The sequence below is a fragment of the Eleutherodactylus coqui genome, chromosome 2, assembly GCF_035609145.1.
Source record: "Eleutherodactylus coqui strain aEleCoq1 chromosome 2, aEleCoq1.hap1, whole genome shotgun sequence".
Taxonomy (NCBI): domain Eukaryota; kingdom Metazoa; phylum Chordata; class Amphibia; order Anura; family Eleutherodactylidae; genus Eleutherodactylus; species Eleutherodactylus coqui.
Window position 1 is genome coordinate 67,866,542 of NC_089838.1, and position 27,187 is coordinate 67,893,728.

Here is a 27,187-nt window from a genome sequence, read left to right on the forward strand (position 1 = left end):
TCTATCTATCTATCTATCTATCTATCTATCTATCTATCTATCTATCTATCTATCTATCTATCATTTCTCTCTTATATCTCTTCATATCTATCTATTTCATATTCATATATCTATCTCTTTCATATCTATCTATCTATTCATCTATCTCACTATTTATCTATCTCATATCTATGTATATATCTCATATCTAACCCATATATTTATCTATCTTTCTATCTATCTCATATCTATCTATCTAATATCTGCAATAACAATTAAGCAAAATATCCTTATTACCACAGTAAAAAGCTTTTCCGCTGTGGAATTTAATCTTGCAATTTTGAAGTAAAGGCATGCGGGGTGAGCGCTCTAATCATACAGCGGGAGCGTCAGCTGTTTATTACAGCTGACACCCGCGGGCAATAGCTGTGGCTGATCGCGGCTATTAATCCTTTAAATGCCCTGAACAATGTTCAGGGGTCCTGTACGCCCCCCAACCCCCCTACCGGTGAGATCGCAGGGAGTCTTATGGGTGTCATGGCAGCCGGGATCCTTTGGAAAGGCCCAAGGGCGGTCTCAGCAGACTGCCTATCAAGCCATCCCCGTGGGGTGACTTGATAGACTGCTGGTCAAATCGCAGTATGATATAATGCTATGACATTACATCATACTGCAGGGGTAATCAAAGCATCGCTAGTTGTGGTTCCCTGGGGGGAGGGGGGGGGGAGCTTAAAAAGAAAGTAAAAATAAGACCAATACAGTTTTATTAATTGTAAAAAAAATAATAATAAAAGTTTAAATCACCCCCCTTTTGCCATAACTATAATTTTAAAAAAAATCGGAAACATAAAACAAAAATAGAAATTAGGTATTGCCGCATCTGAAAAAGTCCAATCTATCGAAGTAGCACATTATTCATCCTGCACAGTGAACGTCGTCTGAAAAAAAAAAAAATAACGAACTCTATAAATGCACTTTTTTAGTCACCTTGTCTCCCAGAAAAAATGCAATAAAAAGTCATTAAAACGTCATATGTATTCCCAAATGGTACCATAATAAAGTAAAGAACATCCCACATAAAATGAGTCCTCGCACAACTACGTCAATGGAAAAAATAAAAAAGTTATTGCGTGCAGAACATGCAGCAGAAAATAATTTTAAAAAATGAAATGTCTTTGAAAAAAAATAAAAGTAGTCCAGCAAAAAAAAATCTGTACAAGTTCAGTATCGTAGTAATCGTACTGACCCCTAAAATAAAGTTATCATGACATTTTTGTTGCAGTTTCTGCACCCTAGAAACAAGACTCACTGAAAGATGGCGTAATGTCGTTTTTTTTTTATTTTTTCATTTTACTCCACTTGGAATTTTTAGAAAGTTTTTCAGTACATTATATGGTACATTAAATAGCACCACTGAAAAATACAACTCATCCCGCAAAAAACAAGCCCTTATACAGCGACGTTGTTGAAGTTATGATTTTTTTAAAAAGGTGGGGAGGAAAAAGGAAAATGGAAAAAAAGGGCTGCGTCATTAAGGGGTTAAGCTAAATAGCCTTTTAATCCATATAATGGCTATTCCACGCGCGTGTGATCTGGTCCTGTGTGCACTAAATATATAGTACTGTGCAGAGATACGCACATAAATCTACCTCCACCAACCTCGTTCGTGAGCAAATACGTTTCTCTGTGGCCAGCATTTTGGTGTGAAGAAGCCCTACCTTTTATCTGCAAGCAGGGAAGAAGGGCTGCAGGAAGGGTAATGTGAGGGACTGACTGCAGTGTGAACAGGCTTATACAAATTATACTAATGTACAGATTGTCACAGCCTTGCAATACATTTTCATGTTAGGTCTTTAACCTTACATTGTATTGTCACAGTAAGTGCATACATTTCTGGCATTCATGTGGTTAATAATACCCATATGCAAAGCGTTTGATAGTACAATACAGATCTGTGTGCACTGCCAGGAATCCATTAGGTCACAGAAGACAGCCTACACTGGGATTATACAGCCTGTGTCTTCCATATAGAAACTGGCAGGAATCTTGAGACGTCTAGGTGTGGCTACAGGCTTCTAATCTTCATAGTGTTGGGCAGATTTGTTTCTAGTTCTCCCAGTAATGCAGAGTATGTGGGCAGGGCTGTACACTAAACTTTCATTGTAACTTCTCTCAGAAGTTTTGCTGTTTAGAGCTGTGGACGTTCCATTAGTGACAAGAGGAGGCCTTGTCTTCTGCTTCACAGTAAGTCCCTGATACAATGTATCACACTGGGGTACAATTTGTAAATTCTACATGTTTGTTGAATTTTTGTGTTGAATGTTGACACAATGTTTTATGCAGGTGAGGACCCATGTGACTGTGCTGTGCTAGATGATTCATGCGCTCGTACAACCTTGTATGTACATGTAGCAAACGTTAACTTGGCACTTACCATGTCAAATACATTATTGTAGCAACCTTTTTAATTGACACTTAAAGGCTCTTTCACATGAGTGGAATTATTGTGCAAACCGTACCACAAGATGCAGCTTCATCCGCTGCTGCGGAATTCTGCTCTAAAACCTGCATGTCTACCTGTTGATACTAACAGAAAATTGCAGAAATGGCTTAAATTCTGCTGGCATTAAAATGCGCATGGAGGCTGCGGAATTTTAACGGATCTTGCAGTGTATAATGTAGGCTAATTGCTTCCGTGTGAAAGCACCACAACACAACAAAAGTCATTCAAAAGTCAAGTTGGGACCTCTTCAGATGACCATATTTACACACGTTTTTGCGCACATAAACTATGATTGCGCAATGCGTAGATAATAGAACTTATTGATGTTAATGGATTCATTTTGAAAGATGTATTTTGTGTGCGCAGAAAAAAATAGGATCTGTTGCGCCAATGGCCCCATAGAAGTCTAAGGCAGGTGCCCAAATATCACTCAATATGCATGCAGATGCTCAATACGCTGCGCAATTCTGTGAAAAAAACACATCTGGATCTCATTATGCAAAATAGCCTTTTAAAGCAACTCAAACTCATCAAACCTCATTCACTGCGCAAATATATTGTGCTGAGGTGAGTGTGTTTGTGCATACGCAAGTATGTAGCTGCCTTTAATCGGCTTTTGCAGAATTCCGCTCCAAAACCCTCAAGTTTACATCTAGATTTTAACTCAGAATTGCTAGCAAGATTTAAAGGGCCTTTCCTAGCAATTTCTAAAGATGATCCATATCTACAATAGTTCATCTTTGGATAGTTGGGGTCTGCCACTCAGGACCCCGACCAATCAGCTGATTGTAACTGCAGACATGGCTCCAATTGATTTCAGTGAGAGCTGCACTTGCAGTTACAAGTGCCAGCCACTTCACAGAGGTCGAAGCAGAAAATTCTTTTGCTTCCACTATGACCCCTGTGTAATTGTGACGCTGTCAGCGGGCACACAATCAGCTGATCGGTCGGGGTTTCGAGCGACGAACCCTAGACGATCAACTATTATTGACCTATTCTGAGGATACGTGATCAATAGCATTCTCCATGGAAAACCCCTTTAAGTCATTTTCTTTTCTGCATGAAAATGCACATGTAGGCTGTGGAATTTACAGCATGTTGCAGTGTTTAATTCAGACTAAGGGCTTCAACAGGCGAACGTAGGCACAAATACGCTTGCTGCAATGGAGCATATTTGCGCCCGAAGAAGGGTTGTCCCCATTCCCCTTGAATTTTTTAACATGACATAGAATTCTGTGGCAGCTTTCTGTGTAACATGAAGAAAGATAGGGCAGGTCCTATCTTTTCTCATTTGCAGGATTTGTGAACAAAAAAACACGCCCATGAGAAAAAAAAACATTAAAATCAATGGGTTCGCTTTGTCGCATTTTGCAGATGTGAGTTTCATATGCGCAAAAATGTGCGCAAACATGTTTGTCTGTTTAAGCCCTATTTTTCATCTGTGTGTAAACACTTTAAGGGCTTATTCATACAAGCGTATATTGGCTGACGTTTTCACGGCTGGCCGATATACGCTAACGTGATGCACGGGCTGGGCATATATGCTGTCGGGCGGGTGAAGACAGCTTACCTCTGCTAAGCTGTCTCTCCCTTCCCTCCACCTTGCCAGCTCACCTCCTCTCTCCTCCCCTCCAGCAGTTTGCAATGGGGGGGGGGGCAGGGCAGGACAAAGCTAAGCTCCTGCCCCTGTCCGCAGCCAGCAAAGGAAGGGACGGGGCAGAGCTTAGCTCAGACCCCATACTGCCCCCTCCCAATGAAAACAGCGGCAAGGGTGGAGAGGAGAAGAGAAGGGAAAGGGAGTTTACCAGTTACGCTGCTAAACTCCCTCCCACCTCCCTTCTCCTGGCACTGTCATCAGCTCCCATAGAAGTCTATGGCAGCGGCCGTAGTCAGGCCAAGAAGATAGTTCCAGGACTATCCTTCCAGCCCGGGATTAAAGCCGTGAAAACGCCGGCCGATATATGCTCGTGTGAATAAGCCCAAAGGCCTATGTCACTAAATGTATTTGCGTAGCATTTTGTGTGCACAAAATTTGCGCATGCAATACACAGTGAATAGAATGCATTGATTTAATTAAGCACATTTTGTTTGTGCAACAAAAAACACAGCATGCTTTATCTTCTGCGCAAACATAACACATTAAGCTAATTAAGTTGCCCATTTCAATGAATGGGAGTGTGCCAGCATGTTTTCTTGCGCATGCAAATGTATACCATTTGTGTGCGCAAAAAGTACAGTAAAACACACAGATGCATGCGCAAACACAGAACACCTTTTGCGCACACCTACCCTGTTTCCCTGAAAATAAGACCTAGCATGATTTTCCAGGATTTTTGAGGATACAAATTGATTTTTCAGGATTTTTGAGGATGCTTGAAATATAAGTCCTGCTCTAAATTTAAGCCCTGCTTACAGTTAATTTAAAAAGTCAGTTTAAATAGTGTCTAGGCAGCTATACATTTTAAAAAGTTAAATCTTTTTGAGCAAAAATTAATATAAGACACTGTCTTATTTTTGGGGAAACAGGTTATTTGATACCGGCCTTACACAACAAAAGTAATTGAAAAGTCAATTTAAAGTTTGTTGCAAATGTGCATTTAATGCTTTAGGGCATAATCACATGGCAGTTTGTGGTAGATCTTCATAGGATTTTTCTTCACAGATCTATGACATCGGAACTCTAAGACTGAACCTCAAAGTTCCGGTGCAAATTTACATGCAGATCCTCATACTGGTTTAGGCCCATTCAGTGAGATAAAGATGGGGTTTCCCTGGGAAAACTGGGTGAAAAATTAACGTGTTGACTATTTTCTTGCTGTAACGTGGATTTCAAAATCCACGCTATGTTAATTACAGCACAGATTCACATTGATGGAATCTGCATGAAAAAAGGGCCTTAACATGACTTATATTTACAGTGGAGTGGGATTGGGAGCCAATCGTATGTCATACACAGTGGGTGCCAGCTGACAGCTAACTCCTGCCCTTAACAGCTATGATCAGTGTTTTTACGCTGATCGTGGATATTAAACCTTTACATGCCACAGTCAGTTCTGACAGTAGCATTTAAATGTCCCAAATGACATTCCCTCACTCTCCCCCAATGAGATCACAAGAGGCCATTATGGCTGCCATGGTACCCTAGGGCCCTCTGAAGACTGTTGTGGAAACTAAAAGCCGAAAATTGAATACACGAGAAGCAACTGCAGCAAGTCATGGCTGCATCTCCCATTTTAACGCCCATTAAGATGGGTGGGCTGCAGCATATACTAAGCTCTGCTAAACTCCCTCCCCCTCTATGACCCTTGCCAGCTGCCAGCAAAGGGAGATGGTGGGAGCTAGTTTGTTAAACTCCTGCCCCCTCTCCGCCCCTTGTCAGCTGCCGGCAAGGGGAGGGGGCAGGACTGGGCGGGAGCTTAGCAGAGCTAGTGTGCTAATCTCCCACCCCATCCGAACCCCCTGCCTTTGCCAGTAGTCAGGTCCAGACCTATCTTTCCCAGTCAGCAAAAAGTGATGGGCCAGAATGTGCACCTTTTGCGCTATCTTTTCCGGAGAAACGATTTTACGCAGGGGAAAATCGCTCATCTGAACAAATGCATTGGAATCCAATGTATCAGATAGTCGCTATTTTCAGCCAGTGTTTTATCACGGCAAATTTGCCGCTATGAAATGCTTATGTGAATAAAGACTCAATGGGAAAAAATAAAAAAGTTATAGCTGCCTCATTGGGAGCCATGCTTGCAGCTACAACCGCCAGCCACTACATAGTTGTCAGCGCGGAGGCTTCTGCTCCGGCCTCTGTGTTATTGCGGCACTGACAGCATGAGCCCACTCAGTTGATCGGTCAGGGTCCCTAGCAACAGACCCCTGCTGATTGAACTATTGATTACCTATCCTGATGATAGGTCATCAATAGTATTTCACTGGAAAACCTTTACATAACCAGCGGGGATGTTGATCTGAGTCTTAGAGTCAGGTAAGAACTTTCAAACGTTGATTCAGGGATTATTCTGACTGCTATTATGGAGTTGGGAAGGAATTTTTTCCCTAAATAGGGTAATTTGGCTTCTGCCTCATTGGAGACTTTTTGCCTTCCTCTAGATCAGCAAAGGGGGTGGAAACAGGATTAACTGGGTAGACAATTGTCTTTTTTTCAGCCTTGGGGAGGAATTTTCCTCCCCAATTGGGCAAAATTTGCTTCTGTCTCATTGTATTTTTTTGCCTTCCTCTGGATCAACAAGGCAGGGGGAGGGGGTAGGGTGGAAATAGGCTGGACCAGATGGACATTGTCTTCTTTCAGGTCATACTATGTTACCCAAAAGCCACTTTTGCATACTTCTAGTGCAGTATGTAAATGACTCAAGTTCACCCTCTAAACCTGCTTATCAAGATCTCCAGCCATGCATAATTGAAGGCTGATGCTGCACTGATGTCCATTAATCTCCCCATGAACTTTTGAATGGACATAAGCATGCATATGCTGAAGCTGGAAGTGTGGTGCCCTTGCAGTCCTTCAACTATGCATGGTTGGAGACATCAATTAGCACCTTTTTGTAAGCATGTTGGAGAGTGTGGAGACTGGAGAGGAACCGGACAAGTTGGGTGATGGGGTTTTTAGCACATTACATGCAATGGCAAACTGGTTATGTTAAATACTGCTAACAGACTTCCTTTAAGTGTCAAGTTTACATGTGCTAATCTGTATGAACTGGGCGGTTTAAAGGGAGGTATTTTTAGATTCACAAATTGAAGCTCTGAATGGAAGCTTCTTTAAAGAAAACTGCATAAATAGTAATTATCTAATATAATGTAATTATAAGAAACCTTCCCAATACTTCTAGTAATGATCTGATATTATGCTTAAGTGCATATACTGTTTCCTCCAGCACATTGAGCATGTGTGTTTTGTATTATTATAAGTTCATGGCAGTGGCTCAGATTTGCAATCAACAGCTATAACTTTAAATATTAACATTCTGACTCCTTAGGGTATGTTCACATGCTGGATTCTGACACAGATTCTGCCCCCCAATCAGAACCACAAGTATGTCCAATTCATTTGAATGTGGATTTTTCTGTCATGGACTTTGTTGAAGTAATCACTTAATTTAGGTGATACTCAAGGGGTATTGTAGCCTTATCAATCACATATTCCTAATTATTATTCAATGCACCAGAGAAGAATACAATGAGAAACACTCAAGTGATGTTGCCAAGCTCTTTTGTTTTATTGTTCCAATGTAAGAAGTTACATAGTGTGACATCCCCCACAAGACAAACAACTCAAAGTCTACAGCATGTGTGATACTTCTCTCTTAGTAAAATATTATAAAGGTTAATTTTAACAAAGCTGCATGCTCAGCGTCTGAAAACCTGTTAAAAATTTTCACTACAATGGTTGTCTTTTGTACACACAGTTCTTGCTATGCACAACACTAGTGCATAAAATATAATTCAATACTTTCACATTTTCAGTTGAAATCCAGTGATATTACTGCATAAAATATAATTGAATAAATAAAGACTACTGAGAAAGTGACCACGTGTACCTTCACACATGAACCCAACTATACTGTACCTAGCCATCAATCTCCACCATCATCATCATGTCGTGCAGTGACCTACCAGAGGATGAGGACATACTCACACAATCCATGCCACATTCCTCAGTGGTGGGGAGTGCAGGAGCAAATAGAAGCCTCGACACCTGCTCCACCACCAATCGGCACTCTTGTCTGCAGGTGGAGAGAGAAATATAGCCCGTGTTCCTTCCTCAACCTACCATAGAAACACTGGTTTTACTAATGACTCCAGCAGCAGGCAGGGAAAGGGAGGGTTGTCCAAAAAAAACCTTAAAAAACAGAGAAACTGTCAGCTAGAGCCCTGATTGTGTGAACTGTGGCCTTATTCAGTTTCTGATCTCTTTGGTATAAGTAAAGGATGCAAGTATTACTGGCATGCATGCTAGTTGCATGTTGTAGAAGCGAGGCAATTCTGGAAGGCGGTTGTGGGTGATTCAAAGAAATATCATATATACAAGTGGCATGAGCAACCTTGTGAACTAGACTTCAGCAGGGCTTGCTGTGGTAGGGTGTAGCCTCCTTTGGACCCATAACAGGAAGGTTCTCGACCAAAAGAGATCAGCCATCTTGCTGCCATAATATGACTGTTCTATTGTTTAATAAACACTGCCTACCAAGTGTTACAGAAACACTGTGTACCTCTTTTAGAGACTTGTGCCATTATGGCTTTGTCCAACTTAAAGGGGTTGTCTCGTGCCGAAACAGGAGTTTTTTTTTTGCATAGGCCCCCCGTTTGGCGCAGGACAAACCCAAGGGATGTGCTAAATAAAAAAAAAATATTACTTACCCGAATCCCCGCTCTGCGACTTCTTCCTTCTTCCTACTTCTTCCTTCTCCATGATGGCCGCCGGGATCTTCACCCACGATGCACCGCGGGTCTTCTCCCATGGTGCACCGTGGGCTCTGTGCGGTCCATTGCCGATTTCAGCCTCCTGATTGGCTGGAATCGGCACACGTGACGGGGCAGAGCTACGCGATGACGCGTAGAAGGGGCGGAGCCAGAACGCCGCTCGTGCCCAGACCGACCAGAAGGAGAAGACCCTTCTGCGCAAGCGCGTCTAAAAAAGCAAGAAGACCCCAAAATTAGACGGAGCCATGGAGACGGGGACGCCAGCAACGGAGCACGTAAGTGAATAACTTCTGTATGGCTCATATTTAATGCACGATGTACATTACAAAGTGCATTAATATGGCCATACAGAAGTGCTGAAGCCCACTTGCTTTCGTGAGACAACCCCTTTAAAGTGACTGTCAAGACTGTTCTGCCTCTAAAAAAGAAAAAGAAAATAGTTTGCACTAAAAGGTGTTTGTAACATGTCAGCGGGGCATAGTACACCCTTCAGCCTTGACCAAGAAAGCCACAGAAAAACAGTGTAGTCAATGATTATCCAACTAATCAAAGTCTCAAGGCAACTCTGGGCTATGAAGCTTTGGCTCTCCAGATCAGCTTCTTGAAAAATGTAGTGCAGCACATGATGTTGCACAATGCGCCTGCATCTCTAATACGAAAAGGTCCTTGTCATTACTGTCTGCTGCTCGAAACACTGCAACTAAAAAACGTATGGTGCTGTTCAAGAAGGAAATCCATTTCTTTCCATTTTAATTGGACATTCGTGCCAAGAATGGAGGTGGATTGAATAGTTCAGTACTGTGTATACAGTGCAGATATCATGAGAATAACGCCTAGAAATATTAACCTCCTATTTCCAGGATTTTTTCCTGGTCATGTACTTGTATATAGTTTAGAAATGTAATATTACCAGATAAACATTAGGAGAACTAAAGGCCCGTTTACATGAGCAGACATTTTTATTAGTGATCCCTGATATGATCACTGTAAGCCACCTAATAGCAATTACAGGTAAGCATTTACATGTTTCGTCTAAATAACTGAACTCAACTGTCACCTATTTATTGTCATATATTGGCTGTCAATCTATTTGTTTATAAATCGTAGTATTGCCACTATCAGCATAAACAATCGACATCGGCAGACATTCAGTTGCTACATAAAGTGATCCCCTTGCATGCTTAGGCTACTCTCACACATCCGTTTTTTACCACGATTACCATGGCATTTTGAATGCCGCTGTAATCGCGGTATAACTCGCCCATTGGTTTCAATGGAGCCTTGAAGAAATATGATTAAATGCATCGCTTTCAAGGGCTGCAATTTTTGAGCTCTGTCTGCTCTATTTTTGGCATTTAACGCACCTCATCAATGATGGGGTATGCTAAAACCCGCTGCCTCCGGAAACGAAAGTAAAATTGCAGCAAAGCACCGCGATTAACATCGCGGCGCCTTGCTGTCAGCATTTGTGAGAGTGGCCTAAAGGCCCATTTAGATACAATGGTTATTGCTTAAAATTCGCTCCACAGCCGTCTTTTGAGCGATAATCATTGTGTGTAACTGCACTGACATCATGCAGTTTTCGTTAAGCCATCAATCATTGTTGTATAACAGCCGGGCACTCCGTGCAGAAAACAGCTGGATGCAGAAGACAAGCGGGGACACCCTGCTTGTCTTCTGCATCCTCCGCTCAGAGTTCTCGGCTGTATAACAGCTGGGCGCTCTGAGCGGGGAACAGCTGGATGCAGAAGACAAGTGGAGACACCCCGCTTGTCTTCTGTATTCTCCGCTCAGAGTTCTCGGCTGTATAACAGCCGGGCGCTCTGAGCGGGGAACAGCTGGATGCAGAAGACAAGGCGGGGACACCTCGCTTATCTTCTGCATCCTCGGCTCGCAGCTCGTCCCGGCTAAATGGGACAGAACTCTACCTTTTGTAGACAGGTGAAGGGTAACGTGCTAGACAGGGTGTATATCTCGTCCAGCCACTTAGCCTGGGCGAGATTGAAGTCCCGTCCAGGATTTCCTTGTGGGCCAGCTCAACTGAAATCACTAAGCTCGTTATTGGGGCATAAAAAGACTGCAATACCCTGCAGTCATAGTCTGAGAGATGAGGAGTGAACACAACTCCAGTGTTGGCTGCTGATTACATTTGCTGAAAAGACTACTGCAAGTGGTTTTGTATCTCAGGAAGAGACTGTGCTATCAGTAACCGGAGTGCTGCATTTCCACATATTATGCACTCAGGCATAGGCATAACTATGGGCCCAGGGGCACGAATGCAAAAGTTCAGCATAGCCCCCACCCCACAAGTTTCCTCTGCATTGTTGGGTCTCTTAAGTCCATCGATGGATCACTAGCAGGTTCGGGCATTGCTAAATGATTAGGTAGAGACTAAATGTAGGAGGCCCCAATGCAGAATCCGTAATATGGCCCCCCAACCATCCATGTTTCATTTATAATACTTGTGATTTCTTATGATAGGGGGCCTTTGGGCCTCCTAAGGCTCCAGGGCAATTGTTACCCCCTATAGTTATGCCCCTGCACTCAGGGGACTGTGCTATTATGTTATGTGAATCTGCAATAAAACTGAAGTAAGTTTTATGGACTTGTTGCACCAGTGTGTCATTGCTGACCCCAGCAGTGATGTCAGTGCTTGTGCAGTTGTTTATCTGACTCTCATCTGTGCTAGGACGACAGTGCGTATGCCCATGAAGAGGGCTCTGAGTGCCCCTGCTGGCACACATGTCATAGGTTCGCCACCACTGATTTAGAGTAACAAATTAAAAGTTTTTAGGTTAAGACTGAAATAAGTTGCTGCAAGTTACATCTTTTATAGCTTTTCTTGGAAAAACTATAGGATCCAATGGAGGAAATTCAGCCTTTCCTATCATATGAAGAACTTTTACCCTTTTTATAAAAAGTTATCTTATACCAAGCATTTGATATAGGAAATTTCTAGTGTGCAACTGACCCAATTCTACCTGCCTACAGCAATCATGGAGATGCAAGCGTGCATATTTTTGACTATGCAGTACTATGTATAGTAATGCGTATGCGATAAATAGAATATGCTCTTCTGCCTCTCGAACAAGATATCTGGTTCATGCTCTTAAAGGCTTATACAGATGGGCACGATTTAGTCCTGTTATGCGGCTGTGATAATCATGGCCCCATAACTAGACGAAACAAAACCATTGATTTCAATGGTTTCATTTTCACTAGTGGTATTCTCGGCCATTAATAGTACAGGCGAGAAAGAATAGTACTTGCCCTATCTTTCTTGCACTTAGTTAATACTACATGTGGGAAAGAGAGGGCAGGACTTATCTCCCTGCTTTTATTTCAAACTCATGCGCTATAGCTCAGAGTTTGAATACTCCGAGGAAAAAAAACCTGTTCACGCACAACTACGCTCCACAGCGACGAACGTAGTAGCGCATACGCCCATGTGAAGAAGCCTAATGCTGCACTGTTGCCCCTTGCCCTCAATACCTGCTTTTGGTATGAAGTGGAAGAATTAACCCAGAGGACATATTACAAAGTCTCCCTAATGGTGGATTTAGACATCATAGAAAGAATCTGCAGAAGATTTTACTACAAAATCAGATTATACAATTTTATTGCATGTTTTATCCTTTGCATTGCAAATGGGATAACCCACTAAGAAAATCCACCTCAAATTTACAATGCTTGATCATCACCCAACTGTTGGATAAAAAAAACTATTTCAGTTTATCTTGTGCAAGGAGGTACACAGATTGTTCTCACTTGATATTGGGCTCTGACCACCACTGAGGCTTACATTCTAGAATCACCTGTTAGTATGTTTTTGAAGGTAAGCCATGCAAACATTGGGAGGACATACAAGCTCCATGCAGATGTTGTCATTGGTTGGATTTAAACTTGCAAGGTAACAGAGCTTACCACTGAGCCACCAAGCTCATATACCTTGCAAGGAATGACTGATGAGACCTGACCCTCTTTTCGCCTAACTGTTCGGATAAGTTCTTGTAGTTGAACAATTTTGTATGATTGGTGCTAGATATACTCTCTATTTGGACAATGCAGTTTGATAGTATTACTGAAGTAACTAGATCACTCTTACTTATGATCTGTATATAGGGCAGTGCAGGGTGAATAAGCAAGAGTGGATGTGTTTTTTACGTTACCTTCATCTCATATGTTCTATCATTATAGTTAACCCGAAAAACAGGTTTGGCGCCCATTCGTACTGTATGTTACAAGTCCTAGATCTTTCTTAGACATTGCTGTCTGACTTCCCAATCATTAACCTCCACACCCTTTCTGCTGTTTTCTTGAATGTAGACTTACTCTTTCAAATTACCTAACTAAAAATAGCATATGTAGATGTTTTAATCACTCCACACAAGTGTACAATTATTTATAGTTTACTTGAAAGTTGCCAAGATGCAAATAAAAGGAGGTGGACTACAGTGTTGGCTGTGGTTTCTCAGGCCCATCAGAGGAAAGTACAGCTAAGGGCTTCCCTCCATCTTTACACAAGATGTACATAATTTACTTGTCATTGCTTTGTAAACTTTGTCACTATCATTACACGTTGGGCCTAGAATTAGGTACTTTTACATAGGGCGATTAACCCTGAAACCATTGCTTGAAACGGTGAATTCAGATGATAGTCATTCCAAGTAGAAGCAACACTGAATAACAAATTGCTCACTTGTTGGAGTTGCTTGGTTTTTACCTGAACTAAAAACCAAGCGGCTAATGGCCCATGTAAACAGGCAGTTGTTCATCTATGAGTGACTGCCTGTTTACAATAAATGGAGGCAGGAAATGATCTCTGGCCTGCTCTGCCTCCATTCATAGAACGACTATCACTCCTGTGTAAAGCACAGGAGTGACAATTGTTTGGACGGCCGTTAGGTGCGTCTGCATCCAACAGTCATCCCATGTAAAGCCAGCTGTAGCCTTAATGACCTGTGCTGACATGAAGGGATTATTACTAGAGATGAGCGAGCATACTTGTCCGAGCTTGATGCTTGTTCGAGTATTAGGGTGCTCGAGATGCTCGTTACTCGAGACGAGCACCACGCGGTACTCGTCTCGATTAAACGAGCACTGACCATTGAATTCAATGGAGCTGGCAATACAGCCGGCTCCATTGAAAGCACTGGGCTGCCGGCGATCGCGGGATGAATTGTCGGGAAGGGCTTAAATATATAAGCCCTTCCCTGCAATTCATCCAGAAATGTGTAAAAATAAAAAAAATATATACTCACCTTGTCCCGGCAGAACGATGTTAGCCCATTGAATTCAATGGAGCTGGCAATACAGCCGGCTCCATTGAAAGCAATGGGCTGCCGGCGATCGCGGGATGAATTGTCGGGAAGGGGTTAAATATATAAGCCCTCCCCTGCAATTCATCCAGAAATGTGTAAAAATAAAAAATATATATATACTCACCTTGTCCCGGCAGACGGAGTTCAGCGCGGCTGGCCTGCAGTGGGTGTGAAGGGGGTGTGAGTCAGACATGCCCCTGATTGGCTCAGCGCTGAGCCAATCAGAGGCAAATCTCACTCACACCCATTCATGAATTCATGAATGGGTGAGTGAGTGTTGCCTCTGATTGGCTCAGCGCAGCTCTCAGCTGAATGACAGCAGTTCAGCACCACAGTGCAGGGGACAGCAGGAGAAGACGCAGCTGTGCCCCGGCAGCTGAAGGGAGGTGAGCATCTATTTTTTTTGTTTTTAAATCACTTTTAATTCATTTCCAGGGAATGGCTTATATGTAAAGTCCTTCCCTGAAAAAGAATTCAGATGTGCCAGCGGACCATTGTCTTCAATGGAGTCGCCGGCAGCAGCAGCGGCTCCATTGAAGAGAGTGCCTGCATTTTTATTCTTTTTTACACTAAAATCTTTCTTTTTCAGGTAAGGGCTTATGTTTTTAAGCCCTTCCCGAAAATTCATCCCGCGCTCTCCGGCAGCCCATTGCTTTCAATGGAGACGGCTGTATTGCCGGCTCCATTGAATTCAATGGGCTAACATCGTTCTTCTCTGCCACAGCTGTCACAGCTGTGGCAGAGGGGAACGATCTTAATGCTGACAGTGCGGGGGGGGGGGGGTGTCTCACTCTTGCCAATAGTGAGACCTCGGAGCCCGAAATGCAGCCCTGCATGTTGCTCCTCGCCTGCCCTATCCATTTCTGTGTTTTTTACATGACTTTGGTGATTTGCTAAGATTTTCACAAATGAAAACCTTAGCGGAGCACCAGTCATATACAAAAATGCTCGAGTAGCCCATTGACTTCAATGGGGTTCGTTACTCGAAACGAACTCTCGAGCATCACTGAAAGTTCGACTAGAGTAACGAGCACCCGAGCATTTTGGTGCTCGCTCATCTCTAATTATTACCTGTCAATACAAAAGTGGGTATGACTGTAGTGACGCGGAAGGTCCTACAGGGTAGTCAAAAGGTTAATAAGTCCTTGGGATCACCCTATGAGCCCTTAGGTGGGCATAGGAGGCACCCTGTGGGAGAAAGACACCATCTCTCCCTGAACCACGGGATAAATCAAGTCTGCCTAGTAATGGCTAATCATCTGATAGGCTGCTTTTTGGACTCATAGAAAGGGAGAAGTTAAAAAGACAGCACAATCAAAGAAAGGAAAACAGTTGCCTGTGGCTGTGTATTTTTGTAGCCACTAACATAGAATAGAACACATGAGGGTTATCATATTAAAAGGCAACTTCAAATCCCAGCAAAACAGACAAATTTAAGATTACAAATGTATGACCATCTTTAATATTTTGAGAATATTTGTCAGGATTTTATGGTGGGCTATAACATCTGAGAGGCCTGGCCTAGAAAGATTGAAGGCACCAAAGCTCTAGACAAATATCCATTATGAAGCCATAAAACTAAGGCCCCCTGTCCACGGGCGTTGCGAAGTCCCGCAGCATACTGTGAATGGTCGGCTGCGAGCGGAGAATCGCGATGATTCTCTGCTCGTGGACACGGGGACACGGGGCTATGGAAAGCTTCAGACGGCGTGATTTACCAGCGATTTACCGCCGGCGGAATCAAGCCCATGGACAGGGGGCCTTAAATATCCTTACCTGTGGATTAATTAAAGATTTCTCACCTCCCCTATTCTCTTATTCTTTCAAATGCAATTTATCACACTACGTTTCTGTCCTTTTATCTCTGTGCATATATATGATTCTTCTGATTTGTCTTGTTAGAAGCCTGATTAAGAATTCTAAGTAGATTTGAAAGCTTGCTGTAACACCTTCCTTTTTTGTTAGCCATTAAAAGGTTTCATATCTACAAGATGACTTTGTTTAATTGGCTAAGGCGATACCAAATGTTTTTCTTCTATTAAATGTGTAAGAAGATCACGAAGATTAACTCCTCCCGTTAAATAAAGTTGTACTTATTACAGCATTCCCATATATAAACTCCTACTTGCTCGTAGGTTAATATTTATGGATTTTGCTTTTTCTTTAATATGCCATATTTGTTTTCATGGTAGGTCCCTAGTTGTGGAGCTTAATAACTAGATGCCCAAGTCTGTTGCAATGATCAATATTTCTCCTCTACTTAGTATTGATCAGTACTGTGTCATGATCCAAGTCTTAAATCTATCTCATGAATATTGCTACATTGAAAAGAAAACTTGAAGAACTTATTGACATCAATTAAGAATTCACATTTCAGACTCACTTGAAGAAAGTTTGGCAGTTGTTCTAAGTCAATGATGTTGTAATCAATAAAGAACATGAATTTGTTGATGTTGAATGTGCTCTCTAAAAGTGAAATGTTCATACAGCACTTATAATAAAACGGAATGTACAGTATTTTTTAAGGGTCATATTTATAATGGCCAAACAAAGACGATTTTGTGACTGTACAGGAGGAAAATTAAATTAGGTAATAATGTTCTACCTCACTGACTTCCATTTGTCCTTTACTAAAAACGGGCACGTTCATCGTCTTTTCAGTATTAATCGGCATAAGGGTTTTGTAAATGTTATTGAAGTTTGAAGGCGTCAAATGTTACACTAAAATCAAGAAATGGGAAACAGGAAGTAAGGTTTAGTCAAGGAAATTGATTTGTTCATACTAATGTTTTTGTTTTACTCATTCTTGAACAATTTGTTATTGACTTTGGTAGCAAACTGGACTCTTGCTTAGGATAATTCACACTCTGATGTTACATTACATGAAAGTGTATGTGTGATATATAACATTTTACAAGCAGGTATAATGAAAACATCGTTGGATATCTCCATAAACCTTCCAATTTTTTGCATTGGGGTACATTTTAAAATGTATTTTTCTCTGATTTACAGGGTTCCTTGATGGGCATCTAGAGCTAAAAAGTAGAAAAAAGTACATATATACGAGGTTCAGAAAGTCAAAGCCTAAGGCATTTCCCGATAGTGTTTTTTTTCTGGGCTGGTTAATGTTCTAATATCTATGCAAAAGAGTTGGGAACCATAAACAAATAATGGTGCCCACAGACATTTAGCAGATTGCACTAAAGAAGTATGATTGTGAAAAATATAATGCTACTTAGTTGCGCTGTCTGGTTTATATTATGAAGCTGTTGGTTAATAAAGATGATGTCTCTCATTCAGAACTTTCACTGGCCAACATAGAGATTAGCTACAAGCAGAGTCTCTTGCTATATGGAGGACCTGACACACATACAGATTGTATAGTTTTTGGGTTGACATTTTTGTTGCTTTGTGGCCAATTAATATTATAGCTAGATGGAATATCTGGAATGGATGGCTGTAGATGTATTTCTAAGAATTCTTATCCTATAGATAAATTATGGTCACCATGACAAGGCCTTAGTCACGTCAATACTTAGCATGGAGCTGTACAACCTGTGTGCCGGCGCACTATATGTATGTATGTTGCCATAGAGTCTCTTTGATAGGAATGGGAAGGGGTGCCACAAAAATCAGAGACATAGTAATAAAACTGAAAAGAGTGCGGCTTTTAGGCTAGAATCATATGCAGACTGATCCTATCCTTTTGTATATCTACTTCTGTGTTTGGGTAAAAACAATTACCCTAAACACTCCCACAATAAAAGCATATGCGATTCTAGCCTAAACTACAAGATGTAAATGGTGTTTCTAATAATACTTGTCAAATCTATGATCTTTCTACATAAAAAACTACATATAGATTTATATGCTTTTTCTCAGTGGAGCAGTGCACTTATGATCCCGCCTATGGCCACCTATGGGTTCACTTTTGGAACCTATACATATAAAGAGCTTGTTCAATATTTAAATGTATTCCCTATCCATAGGATAGTGGAGAGTCTCATTGGTGGTATGACTGCTGAGATTTCCCTCCCAGTATAAATGGAGCATCAGCTGGGCATGTATCTCAGAAGGACAGCATAAAATAGCCCAATTATGATACTCGGCTTCTCTTTGGCAGTCACACAGAGATGAATGTAGCGGTATGCACATGCTCAGCCACCACTTCATTAATATGTAGAGGCAAGGGTCCCCTTTCTTGTGATTGGTTTGGGTCTCAGGGATCTGGTCCCTCCAGTCAGACACCGATCCTATTTCCTATTGATAGGGGATAAATTTAAATCTCTGAATAATCTCTTTAAGAGATTTTATAGGTTTTCAGTGGAGTTCCAGTTTAATTACTGCGCTTAATAATACTAATGAATTATTTCAAATGAAAATCTTATACTAAATCGACAAATCATTAAACCTTAATGAGTATTTTATCTTCTTATTTTTAAACAAGCTTTGAAATATGATAAAGAATAATTAGCTGAAGATAAAAAGTTTACCTTATTATATTGAGTTAAACTATCACTGATGGCTGTACGACGATTATAGAAGCATGAACATAAATGGAAAGTATTCTGAGGTTACTTACAAAAGCAGACATGACATGCAAAACAATACCGCACCTTTTCCTTTGCTGAAGGCAAGTGCTTCATAAACCTTTTTTTCCAAAAATATAAATTCTTTAAACTTTCTTGAATTATGCAATCTTTAAAATATTTAAGTGTCCAAATACTCTTACTGTAGATCAGGATTAGAGATGAGCGAGCACCAAAATGCTCGGGTGCTCGTTACTCGAGACGAACTTTTCGCGATGCTCGAGGGTTCGTTTCGAGTAACGAACCCCATTGAAGTCAATGGGCGACCCGAGCATTTTTGTATGGGACCTATGCTCCGCTAAGGTTTTCATTTGTGAAAATCTGGGAAATTCAAGAAAGTGATGGGAACGACACAGAAACGGATAGGGCAGGCGAGGGCTACATGTTGGGCTGCATCTCAAGTTCCCAGGTCCCACTATTAAGCGACAATAGCGGCAAGAGTGGGACCCCCCCCCCCAACAATTTTTACTTCTGAAAAACCCTCATTAGCAAGGCATACCTTAGCTAAGCACCACACTACCTCCAACAAAGCACAATCGCTGCCTGCATGACACTCCGCTGCCACTTCTCCTGGGTAACATGCTGCCCAACCGCCCATTTCAGTAATAGTAGCAGTCAAGACAGCCCCCGGTAACAATTCCGAAGCAGCAGTATAGGGGGAGCACAGTATTAGTTCCATTTCAGTAATAGTAGCAGTCTGGACAGGCCCCAGTAACATATCATATGCAGCGTATATATGTATACTCTTTCCCTACTGCTACTGGAATTCACAACGAAGAACCAGTCAAGTGGCCAAAGGCCAGTGGTAGGCCTTAAGTATTTTGCTTCAATTTTTTAAAATGGTGAGGTGAAAAACCAGACATACACTGTATGCAGCGTATATATGTATACTCTTTCCCTCCGGCGGGATGATGGCGATCATGTAACGGACACAGCAGAGCCAGGAAACAATTATGCGCAAGCCTGCTGTCACGCTTAGCTGGGTAATAATGAGCGACTACTACCCCCAGCAGACACGCAGTAAACTGTACACGGTCACAGGCTTGGCTGGGTAATAATGAGCGACTATTACCCCCAGCAGACAGTCAGTAAACTAAAGACGGTCACAGGCAGCCCAAATATAGTTGAACGCTTTCAATAAAGAATGAGATCCTCTGTTTTTGAGTGCAAAGTGGTATCTGGTATACTGTATATACTCGAGTATAAGCCTAGTTTTTCAGCACATTTTTTTGTGCTGAAAAAGCCCCCCTTGGCTTATACTCGAGTCAGGGAAGGCTTAAAAAAGCCTCCATACTCACCTCCCAGCTGGCGTCTGTGTCTCCGGCGGTGGTGCGGCAGGCTGTTTGAATTCTCTCTGCTGTCATCCCCCACCATCAGCGCTGTGTAAGTAAGAGCTGTGATTGGATCGAGCGGCACCCAATCACAGCCGGTGCTCGATCACTCACAGCCAATCAAGCTGCTTTAGAATTCTCCCCGCTGTCATCTCCCTGCTCGGCTTTCAAATGCCCTGCCGGCAGTGCTGTGTAAGTAAGCGCTGTGATTGGCGCTCAATCCAATCACAGCGCTTACTTACACAGCACTGATAGAGCAGAGAGGACGGCGGGGGATGACAGCGGGGAGAATTCAAGCAGCCAGTCGCACAGACAGAGATGCTGGCTCTGAGGTGTGTATGGAGGGGTGTTTTTTTCTCGAGTCAATAAGTTTTCCCAGTTTTTTGTGGTGAAACTTATTGTCTCGGTTTATACTCTGGTCGGCTTATACTCGAGTATATATTGTGTGTATGTTTATGTATCTTTTTATGAGGTTTTATTTTGTTGACTTTTTTCCTGTATATGTAAAAGAGAAGGGATCTTGGGAGATATGTTTCAACTTATTGATCCCAGGAAAATCATAGGATATCAGAAGATTACACCCAAATGCATAAGGTATATTATAATTGATGTCTTAAAACTATTGAGATTTCAAAACTACATTCCACCGTTTCTTATCATCATAGCTGTTATGTCCCTGATTAACTGACCTTCAAGTATTTTGGTGCTGTATATTTAAATTTGCCATCCCCTGAGGTCATATCATTTTTCCAATAAAATCCTGTATGTACTTTATATTCAAAAACAGTACAAAATACAGAGAAAAAGCTAATCTAAGCTTTGCTTAGTTTTACATGAGCTGAAATGACATCAGCATAGGGGTGATGGAGAGAATATTTTATTTATTCTTACATTAGTAAAATTGCAGCAGAGCTTAAGGTCAATTACGTAATTGTTGAATACACATAATTGTCTATTCTGTAATTCATTTACAGATGAGAATGTACTTTATTACTTTGCTTTCTAGACATTTGTAAGATAGTTTGTAAATACCAACAGATCAGTACAAATCTAAACTGTAACCGCAAACAATTAACCTTCTCAGTGTTCATTGAAACATTATTCTATCAATGTCATTTCAGCCATGCGTGCTCATAATCAATAGATTGCTTCTCTTAATAACAAAATGGGCAAACTAAAAATATTAGAGGAGGTAAAAAGGGCATTGCACAGCAATGGCCTAAATCACTGGATTATTTTTTGTTGGAAAATTCTTCACAGCACACCATTATGTAACTATTTACAATTGGAGGGTAAGGGCCTGCAGAATGTACTGTGTCACCCTGAAAAGAAGACCTACCCCAATAATAACCCTATCCTGATTTTGTTTTTTAATATAAGCCCCTCCCCAAAAATAAGCCCTAGCTACACTACATTAAAAACAAAACAATACTCACCTAGCAGACGCTGTTCAGATCTCTCTCCTGCTGCTCTCAGGTGCTCCAGCAGTCTTCAGCACTGAGGAAACATTCTCTTACTGGTAACACAGGCTTGACTACCCCACCTCAGCCAATCAGAGCCGGCGCTCAATGAACCAATCACAGTCATTCAATGATGTCATTCAATGAATGGCTGGGATGGCTGGGATGGGTTCATCGAGTACTGGATTATTTTATTGTATATTATGTATGTGCATGTTTATATACAGTTCGACCATCTGGGGGGATTGTTATTTGCTCAGGGTCGTCTATTCTAAGACAGTTGGCAGCACTTAGAAAACCCACGCTGGCCAGTTTGTGGTGAAAGTAAAACAAGTCATTTTATTTTAAAACGACATATGGAAGAAATCAACAATATTCCATTCAAGAGTTCTTTCCGGAACTATTTCAGGGCAGCAATTTATAAGCTCCTCTCTGAGATCTCACAGGCTCTCATCCCAGAGAGGGCAGTCCCCTCCAGCCTTAAGGAACTCTGCAACCTCCTGAGTGTGGCAGGAACCGAAGCTTACCTTTTTTCCTGCCACACCATTAGTTAGCTGAATGACTGCTTTGGAGCCCTCTGCTGGTCACTCTGCTAACAACACTACCACAATACAATAATATTATTTATTTATTTATTTATTTTAAACACATGCTATGAGCAGCTGTACATTTGTGCCACTACTTTGCCCCCTTTTTAAGTCTTGTCTTTAACAAGTTAAGATGGACTATACTTTCTTTTCTTGCTAGGTTTCTAATTTTTTTCCTAAAGTGAAAAGAAAAACCTTGTAGTTTTGGCACAATTGTAGCTGTGACTTGTGCGATTTCCATCAACATAAGGTGTAAACTGAATAATAAACGTGGCCTAATGTTTTTAGTATGTTGAATCACTCATTGCATATTTCAAACATTATTGTGCTCGAATTGTGGAGATTTCCAGTTCTTGGAATGTTCAAAAAGAATATTTGACACAGAAGATTGTGGTTCACAGAGGTCATGTGCTATACCCATATACACTACCTGAACCAGCTTTACTACATAAATATGCTATTGTACCTCAATATATGAATACAGGGTTAGTGTGCAAGAGAGCAAAGCAGCTGCATCTATTGAAAACACCTTTCTAGTTACCTGAAGTGTTATTTGGCTAATGTATGACTTATTATTTGGGCACCATACTGCCATTAGTTGGGCGTTGTGTATTTTATGACAGTACATAATGTGTGGTAGGGGATTTCAACGTAATGTACAGCACAGGACATCACCCAATCTGAGTTCAGTCTTGTCACTTTATTAGAAAACTGTGGAAATGAATCAAATATAAATCCAATTGCTATTCTGTATGGTAACTCTTGTATATTTACTTTAAATGAAAATGATTTTTTTAAGCCTGATCTATTGTGTCAAAGTCTAATTAAACAATGTGCTTAAGGTGTAGTGAAATAGAAATGCTTCATTAGAAGAGGTCCTTGAGACAAAGCGCACAGTGACAGTGATAAACTCCCTGCTACTACAAATGTAGATCGCATTACTTAAAGAGCATTCCTCTTGCGGAGTCTGTTACTGAGACAGGAGCGCGTCTCTTGGGAGCAAATAATAAAGGTTATTTATTATAAGCAGCACATAAAGAACACCACAGTACATTATGGCACCGATAGCCATCAATATAGTACATGGTGCTACAGTTGGAATGGCTGCTCAATTTAATTGTGAGTGATTGCTTGGTTGGCTTTCCCAGATACAACTGGACACAGAGGCATGTCGTATATTACCCTCTGGAGAATGGATTGCACTGCAGTATATGCATTAGAGAATCGCAGCACGGTTTAGGATAGCTGCTTTCTGAGTACATCTTGTACACTGTAACAATATTCTACCTGCTGAATTAGTTTCCAAGATTTAAAGGGACATTTCTGTCCAGAAAGAGTTGCTTTAAACTTTAATATTTATGGAAAACTTTTGGCTATTCTTTCTCAGTCTTTCTGTAGCCATTTTTCAATTTCTCTTTTTCATTTTTTTTTGCTCCCCATCATGACTTCTTATTTTTCTGACAACATAGCCACATGAGGGCTTGTTTTTTGTGAAACAAGTTATATACATTATACCTTTTCCATTGATACCGTGATGTGAACAGTAGTTTATATTGATACCCTTTTGTGTACATAAGAGTTTTTGATTACTCTTTTATTAAAGTATTTGTTATTGGAGATGGGATGATAAAAAACGAAATTCTGCCAGTTTTATTTTTCTGATGCTGATGGCATTCTCCATAACAATTTCATTTTGAAGGACCAATGATGTCACAAAGGGAGCACCCTTCTTCTGTTAACTCCATGCATGTCGTGATCAACATTGTTTTAGGCATGTAAGTAAGTGGTTAACGGCGGGGATCATGTTCTCACCAATCCTCGCCACTGCAGCAGGAGTCTGGCTATTGGTCACAGTAAGCTCCTACTGTGGATGGCACAGGTTTAGCTCCTGAGCCCATGCCATCAATATGATGTAATTATACATCTTGTCATATGAACCTCTTCCCACCCAAGTCGTACATATGCGGAAGTGGATAAACTTTTAATATTTTATGGGTTAATATTAAAACTTTATTAGTCTATTACATATGTCTCCAGGCCACACTTCAACTAGTGACTTCAACTAGTGATCTTCTGTAGTATACTATAGTACAATACTAAAATATTGCTACCGTGTTTCCCTAAAAAGAAGACCCTGTCTTAAATTCATTTTGCCCCCAAAAAGGCACAGGGTCTTATTTTCGAGGGGCCTCGAATCATGTAAATGGGCTAATTCAAATATCTGGAATTCACCAGTTCACGCGATCTTTAGTGCAGTATAGGTACAATCTTTTCACGAGACTCTGATGTGCACAGACAACGCTCGTGTGAACGAGGCCTAATGTATGCCTTGTATATTCAGGAAATAAGAAAGACATCTGTTCACTCAGTTTTTTACAAAGTTAGCAAAAACTTTCATTCCATCTACTTTGCCTATTTCTTGAAACCAGATTTCCTCAACCTATTTTTTGCTTGTGACTTTATGTTTTCACTAGAGCACAAACATATCTGCACCTGCCACTAACTTGGGAGCTACATGTGGATGGTCCAAAAACCAAGTGAATCCCTAACTACCTTTTGGAGAACACCGCTCTACAACATTTAGAAGTGGTAGCCTAATTTGGGTTTGCTCCGTCAGAGAACAATAATCTGGCAGTAGTAAGAAGGCACTATGACTTTTTCCAGGTATGACGTTCATATTCAATCACTTATGTGAACTTAAGAGAACGTCTCTAGCTGTTGACAGTAAACCTTTCACAGCCACAGATGGTTCACTGGTGAATGTCTTAGTTGTCCTAGAATAACTGCCAGCAAGTGCCAAGATTTAGATATTTCCCAAAATAGATCACTTGGAAGACGAACAAGTACATATCAGGGGGATTACTGACCTCAATAACTACTCTATAAGAAATGATAAAAAAGGGTTCATTAACAATCTTCTACTTTGAGGAACTGACAATGTTTAAACCCATAGCTTGAAAAAAGGCAACACTTCTCAGAAAGAAATTAGGTCTTGGATGCTTGATAAAATTCTTACGCATAGATACAAATTGGATGGTAAATTAAACTGGCCCTCTCATAACCTTTCCAGCTTGTGCTGGACCTATGTGTCTTTGTAAAAGGTGCTGGTTTATGAGCTCATTAATTTCTCTGCATTAATACATTTTTCTTATCACCTAATTAGCAGTAGCTTCCAGCATATTTATGATGGCTTTCTCTCCATTTGCTGGAAAGATTTCATATTTAATATTTGGAATGTGTTTTCACTGCAGTTATCTGTCTAGCTGATGGTTGGAAGTGGATCATGGTGTCTTCTACTGTCTGGCCTCTCGCTTTTATTGTCTTTTTTTGATAATTACACCACAATTGTTCTTTGGGGAAAAGAAAATTAATAGAAAGACAGGAAACCTTTTCAAGTCACTAGCCAATTTGATGATTGTATTCCAGCACATTAGAGAAATTCTACCCGTACGGTCACTTAGTAGTCTTATGTATTATTATCAAAGATGTTAAGCTGTGATGCTTTATTTAGTATTTCAAGGAAACTAGTTCACCCTCATCTACCTTTTGTATTTCCCTGTCATTCCGATCCCTGTCATTCCATTAGTCGAATCACTGTTTACGATCTATCAAATTCAAGTGGATGATTTAGCCTTTTAGCAATTGGTCTTCATAAAGTAACGCTACTGTAATCTATATAGGTTTCTAACAATTCACCATTATGAAGGTAAAGTAATTCTGGTATTTTATAACATAATCTTGATTTACTTGTTAGCCTTTTTTGTGGATGCATTATTTTCATTAAGATATATGTCCACCTGTTTGAATACCATATTTAAATTCTATCCATGTATTTCCCATCAGAGAAGGCCTCATTGAAGCATAAGGAGTTCTAATGCATAGTGATCTACTTCATGTTTTTCTCTTACGTTTGAAAACAAGTAAATACACCAAAAGATGAAACATGTGCAGTTCATTCCCGAGTTATTAATATTTCATCTTCAAAGATAATCTATTTTCTGTAATTGGCGGTTTCAATATTACCGTGCTGCAGTGTTGGTCCATGGGATTCAGAAGAAATGTTTATCTACGTCTTGATTTTATGTAAATTATCTTCAGCTGTTTTAGGCCAGGGCTATATGGTTACTTTAGCTGTAAGATCAAAGATCACTCTGTAGCCCTGCAACCTCTCATTAGAGACAGTTGGGTTGGACTTTTTTAATGATCTGTGGGTTGTGTTCATAGCCATTTATGAGTTGCACTGCTACTCAATTGCTCCCAATGAGAGTGCGAGATCGCAGGGCTTGATTTAAGGATTAGGTCATGTTCGCAAGCATTGGATTGGTTGTTTTCATTTTGATGTGGATTTCACTCCAAAACAATGCAAATACAATTTTTTAATCTTATTTTGCTCTTTTTAGTAAAATTGCTTTTTAAAAAGTTGCTTTCCTAGTAACCCAAGGATCCCCCTACAGTTGTCCTGATCATACATATGTCCACGTCACTCCTGTTCCATTATGTCAAGATCAAGGTGTAGATGCAGCTGTAAATCCCGGGGCATCAGCAGGAGGGTTCCTCATAGAGAAAATCTGTAAAATTCCTGGAATTTCAGGCATTTTTAACCACAAGATTTTCTGCTGCCTAATAAATGGTTCACCGGAGAGTTAGCGCTTCCGTTCGAACTTGGTAGATTTTTTCATAAACTTCAAGTTTAGCCACTTTTTACGTTCAACTATAGTAAGGAGGTGGCTAGTGTCCCTAAGGTTGGAGGGCAGACATACAACATTTCTCTGCAAGTGATTGTCCACATATTAGGACAACACACTTGTAATAAATCTCACCCCTGAAATTATTGGCCTCCCCAGAGGTCGGAACAAATCCTTGTGCACTTTCGGTAAAAAGTACTGAAACACAGAATTCTTCCTCCAATTAATTAGTTTTTAAACAGTATAAAATTGCATGATTATTTTTAACTTTGGATTACATATATTTATTGCATGGATATT

At 40.8% G+C, this 27,187-nt stretch overlaps 1 protein-coding gene across 1 annotated transcript in view; it reads left to right on the plus strand.

Annotated features, from left to right (window-relative positions):
* The first annotated feature begins 2,116 nt into the window (after nucleotides 1–2,116).
* ATP10B (ATPase phospholipid transporting 10B (putative)) overlaps nucleotides 2,117–27,187 on the plus strand; it is a 361,387-nt gene continuing 336,316 nt past the window's right edge. Inside the window, exon 1 of the mRNA XM_066591077.1 lies at nucleotides 2,117–2,223. The gene's annotated coding sequence lies outside the window, so the exon portion shown is untranslated. The remainder of the gene's footprint in view (nucleotides 2,224–27,187) is intronic.